Below are 7,181 nucleotides of genomic sequence, written 5' to 3'. Positions count from 1 at the left end.
AGACAGACAGACAGACAGACAGACAGACAGACAGACAGACAGACAGATAGATAGATAGATAGATAGATAGATAGATAGATAGATAGATAGATAGATAGATAGATAGATGGATGGATATCCAAATACATATGCTCATGGCTGAGTCAAAATATAGTTACAATGATATAAATTAATTTATATATTTAGTATTATAAAGAAGTTATATTAGTCAAAATAACAAAAAACTCAAGAAATAAAAATATAAAAGTATATTTGTTTGAAAATATAAAAGACATTATAAAAATGCCAAAGTACTCATTAGAAAACTGAAAACTAGTTCTACTGGGAAAGACTAGATTACAAAGATCTAGAAGAAAACCTGTCTAGTAGGCTTGGATTGATAAACCTCAAACCTGCCAACTCCAATTTAGTTCTATAGTCCTAACAATAGGACTCTTTTTTTTTTCCAATGAGTACTTCTGGAAAAATGATAAACAAGTGATAACAAATAATTTTCAGAAATATATTGAGATCATCATTTATTGTCATGTATCAGAATAAATTTCAAATGTATAATCTATGTATATATAAAAGTAATAACTTGTACTCTATACCCTTGTCATTTTAACACACTTTCTATATTCCTTAACCAATATGCTATTTTTTATATAGACTGCTTTATCTTTTTAAAAAGTGATAGTATCTGTGAATAATTTCTAGAAAATATGAGACAATGCTATTGGACTATCAAGGAGTGACTAATATATTCATTTTTTGGTAGTAGACTTATGACTTTTTTCCATTAACAAAAAAGTTAAATCAGGTTGCAACAGAAATATGAAAAAAGAAAAGGGCTGTGTTATTAGGGAAACACAGACGCACATATTTTACTAGAGTTAATAGGGATTGAATGGGATTTACTGACTGAGGTTGGGGCATAACGTCCTTTTTCAGGGGCAAAGTCTACCAAGCTTGAACTATGGATTGGACACTAAGGTGGGGGTATCAATATTAATGTTATTGTTGTTATAAATAGTAATAGTAGTACAGACAAGTAGTAGTAGTAGAAATAAATAGTAGTAGCAGAGATAAGTAGTGGTAGTATCTAAATCATAATAAATGAATTGGGAAGAAGATCATTGGTAAAACATAACTGATAAATTTCAAACAGTGAAGAAATTAAGTATATGCTAGCTATCTCTCAAGGGCAGATGTATAACCAATATATAGCATTTAGAAGGACATGGTTTTTCAATCAATATAATTGATATTGTCCAAACTAAAAATATCTCTTTGCAAATGGAAATAGTGAATAAGAGATAATGAATTTGCATAAGTAAGAATGTTACATGGAAAATAGACAAGCATTATTTAAGATTTTGCACTGACTTTCCATGTTTCTTATTGCTGTAAAATTCTATGATTTTATAAGGAGAAAAAAATGAATCAACTAGTCAATCAAATAATTGGGGCAGTGTCATATAGTAGCTATCTTTGTAGCTATGATCAGGTTCAAATTCTATAGATATTTTTTTTTGCTAATTCACTGATCCTGCAAAACTTATAAGTATACATTTTCTTTTTAAATGATTTTTTTTAATTTAGATAACTCACTTATAGATCCCTAAGCCTTTGAAAACTTTTCTATTACTAGAAGAATTTATTTGACTTCAAAGAATCATTTGTTCATATTACACAGATTCCGTCTCTTTTGTTTACTACTTTTGTAAACTTGGAGCAATTCTTTAATCTTTGCCACTATTCTTGCAAATGTAAAAGGAGGCAGAAAGGATTAGAGGGCCTCTGGACAGAACCAAGATGTTGGAGTGAAAGCAGGAACTTCCTTGAGCTCATGCCCCAACTACCTCCAATACCTATAAAAAATGACTCTAAACAATTTTTAGAGAGACAGAATCCCAAAAGGAGAGAGTGAAAATGAATCTGCTGAAGGCAGCCTGTCAGACTGACAGGAATTATCTGTTGTACTGGGCTGGGAGTGGAGTTCATTCCCATGTGGGACATGCCAATATAGACTACTGGTACAGAGTGGTGGGGAGCAGACCTCAGGGGACTGAATCCTCAGCAGCAGTGGCAGTTTCCAGACTTCTGAACTCACAAAACCCAAAGAAAAGGTAAAAGGTCAATGGGAAGCTCTGTTGGACCTGGGTGAGAGAAGAGAACAATCTGGATCTTTTCCCCTGGGGTGGTGGAGGTGGCTAAATTTTCTCACATAAATAGGCAAGATTGGGGCAGCCAGGTAGCACAGCAAGTAAGAGCACTGTCTGCAGTTTGGGGATGATGTGGGGATCGAATCCAGGCTCAGACACTTAGAACCCAGCCAGAAACACCTGGCCCTATAATCTTGAGCAAGTTACTTAACCCCAATTGCTTAGGGGTGGCCAGGTGGCCCAGAAAGTAAGAGCACCAGCTGCAGTGTGGGGATGACCTGGGGATCAAATCTGGGCTCAGATACTTAGCACCACACCCAAAAATAACTGGCCATGTAACCTTGAGCAAGTTACTCAACGCTAAGTGCTTTAAAATAAAGAAATAGGAAAGAGTAAAGTGAAACAATGGAGGAGAAGAGCAGGGAGGTGAAAGGGCATGAGTCAACCTCATTTTCATTGGACTTAGCTTAAGGAAGGAATAACATACACACTCAATTGGGTGTCTTATCCTAGGAAAAGAGGGGGAAAGGGCATAAGAGGGGGCATGAGAGAAGGGAGGGTAGATTGGGAAAGGGGGTGTCAGAAGCAAACACTTTTGACAAAGGACAGGTTCAAAGGAGAAAATAGAATAAATGTGAGGGGGGCAAGTTAGAATAGAGGGAAATACAGTTAGTCTTTCACAATATGCCTACTATGGAAATGTTTTGCATATCTACACATGTTCAACCATACTGCAGTGCTTGTCTTCTCAGTTGGTCTGGGTGAGGAGGAAAGAAGGGAGAAAATTTGGAACTCAGTGTTTTAAAAAAAATTTTAAAATATTGCTTTTACATGCAACCAGGAAATAAGATATTCAAGCCGTGAGTTATAGAAATCCATCTTGCCTTACAAGATAATAAGGGTTAAGGGGGAGGGGGAGTATAGGGAGACATATAAGAGAGGACAGACTGGGGTAATCAGTATGCTTGCCATCTTGAGGGTCTAAGGAAAGATGGTGAGAAAATTTGTGACTCAAAATCTTGTGGAAATGAATGTAAAAAATTAAAAATAAATAAATAAATTCTGAGACAAATAATATGAGTTCTACCCTCCAAAAAACAAACAAGAAAAAGAAGTCCTCTGAATTCCCTTCCAAATCTGGATCTCTTTTTCTATTATCTTGTGAATAAATACTTTCAGTAATTACTCCCTATGCCTTATTATCTTCCTGTGGATCCTTAGCATTTTGAAAATATATAAAAGAATTATCTATTTGAAAATGATGTATAGGATAAAAAGGTTCATACTTATTTAATTCATATAATATTCAATATTTTTTCTTTTATTCCTTCAATAGTCCTTGAAATTATATTTTCACCTGTGATTATTTAAATTAAATTTGGAATGCTTTATGTCTTTAAATTTTTGGAATTGATGTTTCTTCAGTCATTGAAGAAGTAAATTACTCGACTTGGGAGCCAAGATGGCAGAGTAGAAGACCGACCTTCCCGAGGCTTTGGCTTCCACCTTCCCCAATCCATGTAAAAAAATGGGACTCTAAAAAACTTTGGAGCTGCAGAACCCACAAAATAACACAAAGAAGCTAACCTCCAGCTGAGGATAGCCCTGCAGGCCAGCAGGAATCAGCCAGCACAGTGCTCTGGGACCCAAGCCCAGCCCCAATCCAAGGCTTTAGCCCCAGGGCAGGCCTGACCAGCCACCAGCCAGAGGGACTCCAGATCAGCAGCAGACGTGGCTGTTTCCAGATTTATAAATACATAGATGTGAAGGACAAGGTGAGAGACCAGTGCAGTATGGACTTTGGGACCAGTAAGTGGCAGTGCGTGGCTTTCACCCCCCAGGGCGAGAAATCGCTGAGGCACCAGCCAGTGCCACGTGGTGGCTTCAGCACCTAGCCTGCAGAGTGTAGGGGGACCAAGCACCAGTCTGAGGGGTAATCTCTCTTGCTTTAACCTGCTTGGATCTGGATTGCAGTCTAGGGTGGAGGTCCTGGGGTGTGTGTCCTGCTTGCCAGAGCTTGTAGAGAACTCAGAGAGGGCACCCATCTAATACCTCTGGCAGCTGAGAAAACCCCAGCATTTGGAACGAAAACTCCCCTGTCTGGTGGCAGAGTCCTACTGTGGAAAAAAGCCCAAAAGTCAAATAACTGAGTGGCAAAATGAGCAGGCAAAGGAAACAGAGCAGATAGAAGATTCCAACATTACACTCCTATTTTGGGGACAAGAAGGAGCAAGGCATGGAACAGGAGGAAAACAGTTAAGTCAGAACTCCTGCACCAAAAGCTTCAAAGGAAAATACAAGCTGGTTACAGGCCATAGAGGACCTTAAGAAGCAGATAAGAGAAGTGGAGGAAAAATTGGGAAGAGAAATGAGAACAATGCAAGAAAATTATGAAATGAGAGTCAGGAGACTGACTGAAGAAAATAATACCTTAAAAAACAGACTGACTTAAATGGCAAAGGAGGCTCAAAAAGACAATCAGGAGAAGAATGCCTTAAAAAGTCGAATTTGGCAGATGGAAAAAGAATCTCAAAAGCTCAATGAGGAGAATCATTGCTTCAGAATTAGATTGGAGCAAATGGAAGCTAATGACTTTATGAGAAATCAAGATGCTGTTAAACAGATGCAAACAAATGAAAGAATAGAAGGCAATATGAAATATCTCATGGGAAAAACCACTGACCTGGAAAATAGATTCAGGAGGGATAACTTAAAAATTATTGGACTACCTGAAAGCCATGACCACAGTAAGAACCTAGAAAGCATCCTCCAGAAAGTTCTCAAAGAAACCTGCCCTGATGTTTTAGTACCAGAGGGCAAAATAGAGGTTGAAAGAATCCACCGATCACCTCCTGAAAAACATCCCCAAAAGAAAACTCCTAGGAATATTATAACCATGTTCTGGAATTCCCAGATTAAGGAGAGAATATTACAAGCAGCCAGGAAGAAACAATTTGAATATTGTGGAAACACAATCAGGATAACCCAGGATCTGGCAGCTTCTACACTGAGGGATCGAAGGGCTTGGAATGTGATATTCTGGAGGTCAAGGCAGCTGGGACTAAAACCAAAAGTCACCTGCCCAGCAAAACTGAGTATCATGTTTCAGGGAAAAATATGGTCATTCAGTGGAATAGATGACTTTCAAGCATTCTTGCTGAAAAAACCAGAGTTGAATAGAAAATTTGACATTCAGATACAAGAAGCAAGAGAAGCATGAGAAGGTAAACAGGGAAAAGAAATCATAAAGAACTTATCAAAGTTGAACTATTAACATTCCTACATGGAAAAACAAAAATTGTAATTTATGAAACTTTTCTCAGTAGTTGAAGGGATTAGAAATATATATATATATATATATATATATATATATATGTGTGTGTGTGTGTGTGTGTGTGTGTGTGTCTATATAGAGGCATATGAATACATATGTGAATGTGTGTATATATATTTACAGGTATACATAGATAGAGGGCAAAGGACCAATTTAACAGGAAGGGATGATACTTAAAAGGTGAAATTAAGAGGTGAGAGGAATATAATGAGAGAAGATGGGGAGAGACAGATTGGGGCAAACTCTCTCATACAGAAGAGGCAAGGGAAAATGGTTACAATGGAGGGGAAGAATAGGAAGGCAAAAGGGAATGGGTCAACCTTATTCCCATTGAATCTGGATTGAGGAAGGAGTGAAATACACACTAAATAGGGGATCTCACCTCCAGGAGAGTAGAGGGGGAAGGGGCTGAGAGGGGGGATGATGGAAGGGAGGGCATGCTGGGGGGGGAAGGAAGTTGGAAGCACCCACTTTTGAAAAGGGACAGAATCAAAGTAGAGAATAGAACAAGTGGGAGGTAGGATAGGAGGGAGAGAAATATATTCAATCTTTTACAATATATCTACTACGTTATTGTTTTGCATTAGCCACACATGTACAACCTATACTGAACTGCTTGTCTTCCCAGTGGGGGTGAGTGGCAGGGGGGGAAGGGAATGAATCTGGAATTGAAAGTTTTAAAATCAAATATTCAAATATGTATATATATATATATATATATATGTGTGTGTGTGTGTGTGTGTGTGTACATATACTTTTATTTATGCCATCTTACATGTAATTAAGAAATAAGATATTTTACAGGCACTGAGGCATAGAGATCCACTGGAAAAGTCGAAACGGGGATAGGAAAAAATATGAGAGAGAGCAGATTGGAGGTGGGGATATCCTGTGGGACTGGTCTTTTGGGGGGATGTATGGGGGGAAAACAGAGAGAAAATTTGTAACTCAAAATCTGGCGGAAATGAATGATGTAAATCAGAAGTTAATAAATCATTTATAAAAAGAAGTAAATTACTCTTCTGGTTTAGAGTTATTTTAATTCCTTGTGAAGCAGTATGTTAAAAGTCACTTGGTTAATCATAGAATATTAAAAATTAGATGGTAGTGATTTCTATAGTTATGAATATGAAGCTTGTATATAAAGGTTGGCCATTGTGTAATCTTTTTAGATAATTATATTTGAATTCAGAGAGGTCAGTAATGAATAAATGTTAATTTTCTTGGCTAATATAAAATATATAAAGATATTTTGGTAATGCATGTTCAAGGCATATAGTACTATAATAAACCAATAGAAATATGGAAAATGAAGGAAAGGTGAAAATAGAATAAAATAGTATTAGCTGAACTCTGATGGATATGGAATTTAATTGAAGCATACTGATTTTTCTTGTATTCTTTTTGGCCTCATCAGCAGTGTGAAGCCATGCTATGTCAATTCAGGTTGGGCAAAAAAAAGAAAGGATAAATTAGTTTATCAGAACTGAAGACTGCTAAATAGATTCATCATTGCAGAATTGATGATATTGGAAAATGTAGTACAGAATTTCCTTTTGCAAATGGAATTTTAGTAAACATCCTTCATATTCAGAATTAAATGAAAAGATTTTGTTCTTGTTGATAAAATGAAAAGCAGTGTCTTGTTTTTTACATCATAAATGATTAAATGATGTGAAATTGTTCATGAAGCAAAACTA

The sequence above is a fragment of the Petaurus breviceps genome, unplaced genomic scaffold (assembly GCF_028583685.1).
Source record: "Petaurus breviceps papuanus isolate PSGF00001 unplaced genomic scaffold, PetGlider_PUasm1.0 90822, whole genome shotgun sequence".
Lineage (NCBI taxonomy): Eukaryota > Metazoa > Chordata > Mammalia > Diprotodontia > Petauridae > Petaurus > Petaurus breviceps.
The sequence above is the reverse complement of the archived record's forward strand: the minus strand, read 5'-3'. Positions refer to the sequence as shown.